The sequence below is a fragment of the Macaca fascicularis genome, chromosome 13 (assembly GCF_037993035.2).
Source record: "Macaca fascicularis isolate 582-1 chromosome 13, T2T-MFA8v1.1".
NCBI lineage: Eukaryota > Metazoa > Chordata > Mammalia > Primates > Cercopithecidae > Macaca > Macaca fascicularis.
In genome coordinates this window covers 56,200,658-56,212,218 of record NC_088387.1, presented here as the reverse complement: position 1 = coordinate 56,212,218, position 11,561 = coordinate 56,200,658, and the positions used below count along the sequence as shown (strand labels likewise).

Sequence of the window (11,561 nt, the reverse complement as noted above, 5' to 3'; positions counted from 1 at the left end):
CAGCAACTCCATGCAAACCATCCAAAAGACCACCACCCGCTGGATAGTGGATGGCAAAGTGGGGTCTGAGACCAACACCACCAAAGTTCTGAGACATTAAGTTAGCAGAACCAGGGGACCCTTTGGGCAGCAGGAGGCCAGTGAAAAGTTCAGAGGAAAAAAAAAAAAAAAGCCAGGCACAGTGGCTCATGCCTGTAATCCCAGCACTTTGGGAGGCCGAGGCGGGTGGATCATGAGGTCAGGGGATCGAGACCATCCTGGCTAACACAGTGAAACCCCGTCTCTACTAAAAATACAAAAAAATTAGGTGGGTGTGGCAGCATAGTGCGCCTGTAGTCCCAGCTACTTGGGAGGCTGAGGCAGGAGAATCGCTTGAACCTGGGAGGCAGAGGTTGCAGTGAGCTGGGATTGCACCACTGCACTCCAGTCTGGGCCACAGACCGAGACTCCATCTCAAAACAAACAAATAAACAAACAAACAAACAACCCACAAGCAAATCCACTATTGTTATGGGTTGTCTGACACAACTAAACCTAATACTAAGTAATTCAGAATTTTGTCTTGAAATGGAGTGCTAAGCATTAGCTTGGGAAGGTGATAGGCTGCAGAAACATAGATGTTGTAGAATAGGAAGAAGGTCATCTCCATTAGATGGTAGCAAAAAACATTGGGTAAAATTGCATCTGCTACACCTCAAAAGGCAGACCATGTGTTAGTGAAAATGGTAGAAAAAGCCTAGAATATTGGTGGTCAGGCAGCTTTTTGCTGCTTTTAGCAAAGTCCTACAGGAGAGAGTTGAATTCAGCTGAGAGCTAGTCTACAAGCGGATGTGGAAGGAAATGTCACTTTGCTAAGGGAGGCACTCTGGGATGCAGCCTGCACTCTAACTTGACTGGGAGTCTAGCAATTTGGAGGTGTTTGAAGTGTTAATTAAGCTGACTGTGTCTGTACCCCAACTTGAACCTGCCCCAAGAGGTGGCTGCAAAATGACAGCCTCGCTAACATGTAGCACTGTGACCCCAAACCCTCTTCAAGCAACTTACTTTACGAGTTCTCTGCCATCATGGGAATCAGCTTAGCTGGTTGCAAAAATCAAATCTTACCAAACCTTTTGTTTCAGTAGCTACTATGTTAAGAGAGAGAGACAGGTGTGGCCAAACACTGGCCAGTAAGTAAAAAGCCTGAGACTTTAGGCTTAAAAACTGTGTCTAGATGACATTGTTATCTGTGGTTTTGCACACATGGAAACAGATAAACTGGAAGCCTACTAAAATTTTGAGGGAATCATATTGGAAACAAAAAAACCTGTGAGCAGCATTCTGTAGAGTAATGCCTGTGTTCCAGAGACTGCATTAGCAGGAAGAGTGTGTGAAAGGAGATTGTGTGTGCCCTCCAAGGCCCATTTCAGATGTGGTCAAGAGGATGATGGATAAAGGAGAAACTTCCAGAAGGAAAAGCCAGGGCCAGTGGACAAGGGAATTATTCTCAGAAAGGAGAGTGAGAAGCTGCCAGAGTGTCCAACCAAGGAAATGACTTCACTATGAATCAGGACAGGAGCCTTTGCTGTTCCTGCCCAGTGGGTTATGTAATAGTTATGGGCCAGTGACTTCTGGGCATTTCCCCTTCTCCCCATTTCCAAATGGGAGTCTTTAGAAATTGTTGTTATCTTGTTTCTTCTCTATCATTTTAAATTTAGGTATGTGATGGGAAGATAACTCACTATTAGCATATAGATCACCTGACCACTGAGAGCTGCATCTGGGCCTGATGGAGAGGACTGGGCACCAGTCATACACTCTGGATTTAAGCTGAATGCAGTTACTGATTGGGTTATTGCCTTCTTTTATGGAAAGGATGGGTATGTTCTATGTATTTCAAGATGGGTGCACATGGGCATTTTTAGGGTTAGAGAGGTGGATTGTGGGGCTAGGCACAGTGGCTCATATCTGTAATCTCAGAACTTTGGGAGGCCAAGGAGAGAGGATTGCTTGAGTCCAGGAGTTTGAGACCAGCTTGGGCAACATAGTGAGATCCCCTCTCTACAAAAAATTAAAAAATTAGCCGAGCATGGTGATGTGCACCTGTAGTTCCAGCTACTTGGGAGTCTGAGGTGGGAGGATTGTTTGAGTCTGAGAGGTTGAGGCTGAGGTGAGCAATGATTGTGCCACTGCACTTCAGCCTGGGTAACACAGCGAGATCTTATCTCAAGGAAAACAAAAAAAAAAAGAGGTGGATTATGGAAGAAACACCTAGTTTCCTCACTGTGTCTTCCGCAGTGATGTAGCCTTAGACTTTTGACTGGGCATAGGGCTTTTCAGAATAAAGATTACATATCCCAGTCTTCCTTGTAACTAGGGTTAGTTATGTCACTCAGTTCTGGCCAATGGGCTATAAAGACTGTGTGTGTGCTGTGTTCAGGAAGTCTCCTTAAAAGGACTTAGACCTTTCTCCTTTCTTACTGGTGGGAATGTGGATAGATTCACCATATCAGCCTTGAGCCATTACTTTAGTATTTACATGAGAGAGGAATACAGTTCTTTCTTTTAGAAGTCATTTGCTTTGTGTTTTCTTTCACTTGCAGTTGAATCCAATCCTGTAACGGGACGTTAAGACAGAAAGCACACTAATAGGAGAATGAAAACGTCTACTTCCCAGGTTGCTCAATTTCAACATTTTATACCATTAAGGACAATGGTCACAAAACTGTTTCTCAGACCATTTTTTCCCCATTTTTTAAAAGTTTTATTTTGTTTTTAATTGACACAATAATTGTACATATTTATGGGACACAGTGTGATGTTTTGATACATGTATACATTGTGTAATGATCAAATCAGGAGAATTACCCTATCCATCACCTCAAACACGTCATTTCTTTGTGGTGAGAACATTCAAAATTGTGAGACCTTTTCCTTGGAATTCTTGCATAGATGGTTTGACATCTTGCTTTGGAAAGTGAGGATAGCTGACACCTATTTTCTAGGTGCTCTAGAGGAGTCAGAAAGAGTTCCATTTTAACATCCTGTTATAATCATGTATAAAAACTAATAGTTCCAGAAAATGCACACTATAGTTAAATGACAGAGTGTGTTATAGACTACAAATGCTCAAGGAATACAGAGAATGGATAAATTATTGTAGGCTGGATTCGTTAGAGAAGTTTCTGAAGTGTGACAGACTTGAAATGGAGGGAATGAAGGTCTGTGATAAAAGACAAGAGAGTGTGCCAGGTAGGTGTGTGTGTAGGGGTGAGGCAGTTCAGACCGCACAGGTAAAAGCACTGAAGTAGGAATGTGCATAGTTCACACGGGGCCCTTTGTTTGGATCTTTATAGTTCTTGGTGAAACTTGATCTCTATCCACTTCCTTAATTTTTCTTTTCCTTTGTCTTCCAGGGTTGATTTATGACTGCAGGATGGTGTCTTGACCACCTACTACCTTTATTGACGGAAAGTAACACCCCTCAAAGAACCTTCCATATACTTATGGGTGTTTTCAGGAATGGAAGACACCACTGTCTGCTTTTCCCAAATTCATTCTCCCATCCAACCCCAACACCAGTACATGTTCCCAGTCCAGGTATTTCCCTGCTCACAGACCACAGTTTTGTTCGGGAATCAGGCAGCTGCATTGTTAAGGAAGCTTAGACCCCACTCACATAAAGAGAGATCATCTTATTCCTGTAAGCCAAGCAAGGGAATCTTGTTCCCCTGTTCTGTGGTTGGTAGAGGAACTTGGCATGTAGTGCAATTCTGGCTCTTGAGTTGCAAGGAGGACTGGAGAAAGAGGGTGCTGCTTCTGGGAAAGTTATCTTTGCCAGGGATACAAGGAAGGGGTGTTCTGTCTTACGTGTTGTGTGACCTTGTGATGCCTAAACCATCCACAGTCATCTGGCCACCATGAAGGGACAGCCTGAGACAAAAGCCAACATGCCTGGGAGGGCAGAGCAGAAAGACAGGAAGTCCCTGGGTCTTTAATGGTGTCGTTGGATTGAGAACCACCCAACCCTGAAATTGCTTGACTTCCAGACTCTTTGTTACATGAGAAAATAATCCCTTTTTGTTGCTCAAGCCATTTTAGCTTGGTTCATTTTTATTTGGTGGATGTGCCAGACTGCTGCTCCCTGTTCAGAAACGGCCTCAGTTCTTCTCCCATCAAGGGTGCTATTTGGCAGCTTCTGCTCCTCATATCACCTGGACAGAGGCTACCAGGGCTCCTCCTGCTGGGGAGCCCTTTGCAACCACTGCATTGACCTCAGGGGAAACAGACCCAGCTGTTACTGTTGACACTTCATCATAAGCATGGGATCAGTCTTTCCAGGAATTATCACTTGTAATTCCTGACAATGCAGCAGGGCCTGGGATGTAACTTTTAACAAGACTTCACAGAAGGTTTGAGGTTGATGGAGGGTGAGTGCCTATGCACAGGAGCTCGCAACTGAGGCATGCATGGCTCAGGCCATCTTCAGAGTGTCTTGGTAGCCCAGCTCCCGGTCTTATTCCTGCTTTGTCTGGGGCAACTTAGCTAACACCTCGCCCCCTGCTCCCTGTATTCTGCTTCTGCCCCCAGAGAGAGTAGAAAGATTTCCCTTACACTAGTCCTTGGGCTGTGCAAAGTGTGGTCCAAGGACTGGCAGTGTCAGCATCACCTAGAAAGTTATGAGAAATGCAGAATCATAGGCCCTGCCCTAGACCCACTGAAATATAATCTGTATTTTAATAAGGCTTCTAGGCAATTTGTAAGAACATTAAAGTTTAAGAAGTTATTCTAGTCTAAGACTTGCCTCTCGCACCTTCATTTCCTATTCCAGATTTGAACTCTACCTGGGAGGACTGACTATGGGGACTTTTTTTTTTTTTTTCAGGGAAAACTCCACCCTCATAGTGCTTAGTGGACTTTTGGCTCGACAAGACACTGACACAACCCCAACACCACTACATAGTCTCAAATCCAGGCTGGTCAGTTTAGAAAAATGGTCACTATGTGGCATAAAAAGCCCAGTCTAGGTAGGGGTTAAGCCTGTTCCTTTTTTTTTTTTCCAGTTTTTTTAAAATTATAAAAGTAACATTAAAATATTAACATTTAAGACAAAAGTGAATTTTATATAAGTTGATATTACCTTCTCATCCTTCTCTACATACATATATATTTAATTTTTACATATTTGATTTAATATTTAATGATTCAATTTTATATTCTACATTTGTATTCAATATTACACTGAGATAGGCTTCCATTCTGTTATTCTTTTTTTCTTTCCCATAGCCTGTATTTGCTCATTCTTACATCACTGAGATAATTAATGTTAAAAACTTGATTCACATTTTTGCATACCTTTCTCCATCCACATGCAAATATATGCACACATGTATATGCCATTTTTTTGGGGTCAGTTTCTCTTTTCTTACAAAATAAATTATATTAAGCATTTGTATCAGGTTGGTTTTTTTCCCCCTTAACCATTATGGTAGTCTCTCCAGGTCAGTAGGCACAGAGATAACTCCTAATAGCTGCATAATATTCCTTAGTATGGATGTATTATAACTGATGCAACTCTTTTCTCTTACTAATGAACATTCAGGTTGCTCTGGTCATATGTTTCCTTACACAAAGGGTCTTATGTATTCTATAATTTTACCTCTAAAGACAGATGCCTGTAAGTAATATTGTTGGGTCAAAGGATATATAGGTTACAGTAAGCTAACTGATGTAACAAATAGACCCTAGAATATATCATCTTTCAAATATAATAAAAGTAAAATAGTCCACATTAGTTCCAGGTACTCAGAGGTCTCCTACACATAATCACTCCAGGGTTCAGGCCACAGGAGCTTGCTACCTTTGACAAGGGAATGTCATGTCATAACTGAGCTAGGACTCAGTTGTCTCCTACAGAAGAATCTGGAAAATGTAGTGTAGGTGTGCCCAGAACAAGAGGAAACAATTTTTTGAATAGTTAGTTTCTGCTACAAAGGGTCAATGAATATTTAATTTAAATATCTATTACCAAGTTGCTTTTGCAAATGGTGGTAACAGTTTACATTCCCACTAGCAATATGTGAAAGAGTCCGTAATCTGGAATCCTTGCCAGTGCTGGATGGTATCATTCTTTAAATCTTTCCAAATCTATTGGATGAATAATTGTATTGCTTTAATTTGCATTTTCTTGATTATTACTGATTGTCTTTTCATAAGTTTAACAGTCATCTGGTTAATTCACCTGTTCTACGTTCCCTTTTGTCTCCTTTCTTGCCTTCTTTTGGATGATGATGATGATGATGATTGTTATTTTTGAGACAGAGTCTCTGTTCTGTTGCCCAGGCTGGAGTGCAGTGGAATGATCTCAGCTCAGTGAAACCTTGTCTTCTCAGATTTAAGCAATTCTTGTGCCTTGCCCTCCTGAGTAGCTGGAATTACAGGCATGTACCACCCATGCCTTGCTAATTTTTATATTTTTAGTAGAGATGGGGTTTTGCCATGTTGGCCAGGCTGGTCTTGAACTCCTGGCCTCAAGTGATCCACCCACCTCAGTCTCCCAAAGTGCTGGGATTACAGGCGTGAACCACCACACCCAGCCTGGATTATTTTTTATTATTCTATTTTACCTCTTTTAGTTTGCTAATCTTACATTTTGTTTTTGTACTCTTTTAGAGGTTATCCTAGAATTTAAACATAGCTCCTAGACTTTTGAAAGTCGAATGTAATGTTTCAGGTTGGGTCTCCCAGGAGACAGACTTTGAGGTGTAGTTATTGTTCAGAAGGTTTACTGGGGAAATGTTCTTGGCTTAACACCAGTGGAAGGGAAGGAAAGGAAGCAGGTTTGTTAAAGGGAGAAGTTGGGTTGTGCTGCAATTAGAATGAAAGACTAAAGCGCTCTCCAGGGAACCTTGGAAGTGGGGATGGCTTTTCAGCATTGTCTTGAGTTTGGGTGAGGGGCCAGGCTTTTATATCCACACACTAAGCAGTTATGGGATGTAGGCTGCCTCGGGAAGGAGGCATGTCACTGGGCAAGGTGGCCCTTTTCAGCTGATGGCAACTCATAAGGAGAGGTGACAGCTGAGGGAATAAGTCCCTAAGTCTTGAAGGGGAGGTCTGACTGGCACGGGTTAGATTACGCTACATGTAAAACAGTACTTTTACCTCCACCCAAGCGATTCAAAGACCTTAGAACACTTTAACTTCATTTGACTTCTGATTTGTATTACTGTTGTCATTTATATTTTTTCTGTGTATATTTTAACTCCCTTGACAAGATTATTATAGTTTTTACATTATATATTCTTTTATGTTTACCCACATACCTTTTCTGTGGCTCTTAATTCTTTCTGCATTTCTAAGCTCCATTTGAGATCCTTTTCATCTTCTCAAAGAACCTGCTTTAGAATTTTCTTTGGTACAGATCTACTGACAATACATTATTTCAATGTTTCTTTATCTTAAAACATCTTTATTTCACTCTTTCTTTAGGGATATTTTCACTGGTATAGACTTCCAGGCTGGCAATTATTTCCTTTCCTCTGAAAATGACATTATATTGCCTTGATTCTTGAAGTTTATTTTCTCTGGATGTAGAATTCTTGGTTGATAGCTTTCTATTCCAGCACTTTCAGTGTTTTACCAATGTCTCTGGTATCTTAGTTTCAAGTGAGAAGTTTGTGATATTTTGAATCATTGTTTAGCCGTGTGTTTTGTATTCTTTTCTCTGGTTGTTATCAAGATTTTCTCTTTATCTTTGGTATTCAGCAGTTTGAGTCTGATGATATTGATGTCATTTTATGTGTGTATGTCGTGCTCATGAATCACTGAGTTTCTTGAGTCTGTAAATTTATGTGTGTCATTAAATTTGGAAAAAATTGGAAATTATTTCTTCATTTTTTATGTCCTATTGTCTCTTCTTCTTCTTCTGGGATCCAGTTATATGTATGTTGGACATTTTGATATCATCCCACAGGTATTCAAAGCTCATATTCTTAGCTAGAATCTGCCTTGTGGTTTTGTGCTTTGGGTGTTAGCCAGAGATTTGGGCTGTTTAAACACAGACATTGTGGTCATTCTTTCTGACTGTATCCTTTCTGAGACTTCCCTCTCCCTTCCAGTGGCTGATTATCGTAAACTCTGTCTTCTGCTTTTTTCAAGCCAGTGCGGTAGAGGTGTGCTGGTGGAGTTCTATCAGAACCACAGTGTGCAGCACCGACTTTGGCCTACACTCAGGCAAAATGCTGTAAAAATGGGCAACTCACCCCGTGCTGTTCCTTTTTTCCAAGTGTCTACTTTCTTTCACAATTTACCTGTGTTTGTTCACTTTCCAATGTCATCAGGTTTTTATTTTTTCTAATTTTGTCCAGAGTTTATAGTTGTGATATGTGGGAAATCTGGGTATGGTAGCAGCTACTTTACCATATTGGAAGTGGAAGCTCAGCTGTTCTTTTTTTCAGCAGTTTGCAAGCATCATTCCATTGTCTCCTGGCTTTGTGAAGCATGTTCACTGTGTACTGGTTTCAATCTCAAGGAAGGACTAGTTTCACTAGTTTCAATTCACTTGCATGAATCTGGTAACACAAGAAATTAAGTGAAGCAACTTTTTTACTCATAGATAGGCAGCAGAGGACAGTAGAAACCTAGGATTCATGATGAGCTGGTTCCCTAAGGCTCAGGAAATCTGCCCAGGGAGGATGGATTTATCCCACTTTTCACCACAGCTGAGGGTCCCTGAAAATGTGTTCCACTTTGGGTTTTATACCAGAGGAAACTGGACTCACTGTGCTACAGTGTTGCAGGAGATCTTGTTCCAGGAGGGGACTGGAACAGAGCCCAGGCTGTTCTGGCTAGTTCTTCCTTATCTCAGGCCATTGCATTCCCAGCATATTCTATAGTTATTCTAGAGAATTGTAAGCGAAAAAAGAAAGTAAGAATTGGTCACCAATGTCATCTGGGGACATGTCCGGCAAGCTTCAGTTATTTCTGTTGGGAATTCAGCTGTCAGTCTTATTGTCACTCTATTAAAGGTAATGTGTCCCTCCACCGCTGTCCCATCTGCTTTTAGGATTTTCTCTTTTTCTTTGACCTTCAAAATTTTACTCTGCTTATTAAGATTTGGATTTCCCACAGCCTGGCTATTTTCTTCTGGCCTATCTTCCATATAACCATTATCTTTTTAACTGCTGCTAAGCCCCACTCTTGAATTTTTAATTCCAATTGTTGTATTTTTCTGTTCTAGCATTTATACTTGATCCTTTTAAAAAAGTTTACAGTTTGATATTTTCCATTTCATCATATAATATCTTGAACAAATTAATCTCAATTACTTTATAATCTGTGAAACTCAAATGTCTTGATTTTGTGTTAGTCTGTTTCTACTGTCTATTCTTTTCTATTGGTTTTTGGTTATTTGATCTCATCTCCTAGCATGCTTAGACATGCATGTAAGAACTGTAGGGCTAATTTGAAGTTACGTATGATGTTACATTTTTCCAGAGGACCTGTTTTGTGTCTGGCATGAAGTTAACCCAGGGACAGATCACCTTGATCAGACCTGGGATTGAGATGATTTGAAGGTAGGCTTCAGATTTTGTGAGGTCGGATTAATTTTTGTTCACCATTATGCCTAGGGTATAGCCAGTGGGAGTCCCAACTGAAAGCATAATGTGGTTACCAGGGCACCTTCTCTTTGGTGATCTCGGAACTCCAATTTTTGCTTCCCTCCCCACCTGAGACTGTCAATGCTCTGTCTAGTCTTTCAGCTGCCACTTTCTGCTCAGGCTTTCAACCTTTTAGCTATTGCTTTGAAACCTGTGAACACCAAGAGGGCAAAAGCAGTGATGAATATTGGACTCAATTCTCTGCAGTTTTCTCTCCAGGAATGTGGCTCCTCAAGTCTTCCTCAGCTTGGTAGGTCTCTGAAGCCAACAAATACATTTTAAAAAGTATCTAGTCCAGGTGTTCTAGTTGTTTTCAGTGGGAAGGTGAGCATTTAACAAGCATTGCCGCCATTGCCAGAAGTGGAGATCATCAGTTTTTTTTTTTTTTTTTTCTCATGAAGGGGTTTAGTGTCATGAAGGGAATTTTATTTTCTCATGAGGGATTTTTACATGAGAAAAAAAATTTGTTAATTTTCAAAGCTTATTATGAGAACAAAAGAGAATAAAAAGGAGAAGATACAGGATGATTGTTCCTCGGTATCCTTGGGCAATTGGTCCCAGGATCCCTGCAGATACCAAAATCTGTATGTGCTTAACTCCCCTACATAAAATGGCATAGTATTTGCATGTAGCCTATGTACGAACATCTTCCTGTTTACTTTAAATCATCTCTAGGTTATTTAGAATACCTAGTACAATGTAAATGCTGTATATATAGCTATTATACTATATTATTTTACAGTTTGTATTTTAAACAATTATTTTTCTTGAATTTTTTTTGAGCCTTGATTGGTTGAACGCACGGATGCAGAACTCATGAATATGGAGGGCTGACTGTATACCTTCAATGTCCATGAATTGCATCAACATTTTATTTTATGAAAATATACCTCTGCTTTATATTATTTCTCTGTCAGCAAGGTATTGCTGTTTTTATGTGATCCTTTATAGCATAGGGGAAGGCTCTAGAATCTTACTATTGTATATAAAAGGGGAACAGTTCTCACTGCAGGGTTCTCGTGTGGGAAGAATAAAGTAGTCATCGGGCTAACAGCTTTCCTAGCACGGGCTGCCATAACTGCATAACCAGATCTAATTTGTCATAACAACTCAAGTCATAATGCATCTCCTACAATGGCTGAGTTGTTTACAGGATTTTAGTTTGAGGTAGCAGAGGTTGTGTTCACGGCAGAGGAAAAGGTCATATGTATTCCCAGCCCAAGTGGCCTAATTCCTTGTCACCAGGCATGAGACTCAGTGATCACGGCAGAGCCACCACCTTCGCTGTGACACCCCTGTTATACCCTGTCTGCTCATCCTATCCATCCATAATCCTGGACTCCCCTGCTTTTGGCTTCATCTACCTATTTCTTCACCCTTTCATTCTCCCACCTGTTGCCTTTTGCTGCTAAACCCACATCTTCATCCCCTTAGTTCCACTGCACAGACCCATGCCTATGTCAGGGAGAGAGAAGGGAGCAGGGTCTCAAGAAAAACAGTGTGTGATAATGAGGTACACAGAGCGCTTGTGCCTGTGATGTCTTCATTAGAAGGAACATAGGGGAAGACCTGGGGGCATAACAAATCTTGGGCTTCCTCACTGCAGCCTGCAACTGACATGACAGTGATCTTGTCGATTGCATCAGCAGCCTTTAGGAAAAGTATAAAAATGTTCTCACCAGCAGATTAATAGCTTCTTCAGCTTCTCTATCCCTCCTCCTGTTTAGAGGTTAACTATGAAAAGTTAAGAACCCTTTAGCAGGCTTTTTGGAAAATCCAGACTCTGGGATACTCAGAACAGTTTGGTTTCTTTAACAAATAAGTTGCAAGGGAAAATATTGAGGAAGATCTATAGATGGAAAAAAGACGGAAAAGAAATAAATCAGTTGAAATGTATAGGCATTATTTGGATTCTTATTGAAA

At 40.8% G+C, this 11,561-nt stretch overlaps 1 long non-coding RNA gene across 1 annotated transcript in view; it reads left to right on the top strand.

The window, feature by feature from the left end:
- Positions 1-277: 277 nt before the first annotated feature.
- The window catches only part of LOC102115515 (uncharacterized), a 36,551-nt gene continuing 25,267 nt past the window's right edge, over positions 278-11,561 (top strand). Inside the window, exons 1-3 of the long non-coding RNA XR_006691672.3 lie at positions 278-1,859; positions 2,583-2,656; positions 3,396-3,579. This is a non-coding gene — a long non-coding RNA (uncharacterized lncRNA). The remainder of the gene's footprint in view (positions 1,860-2,582; positions 2,657-3,395; positions 3,580-11,561) is intronic.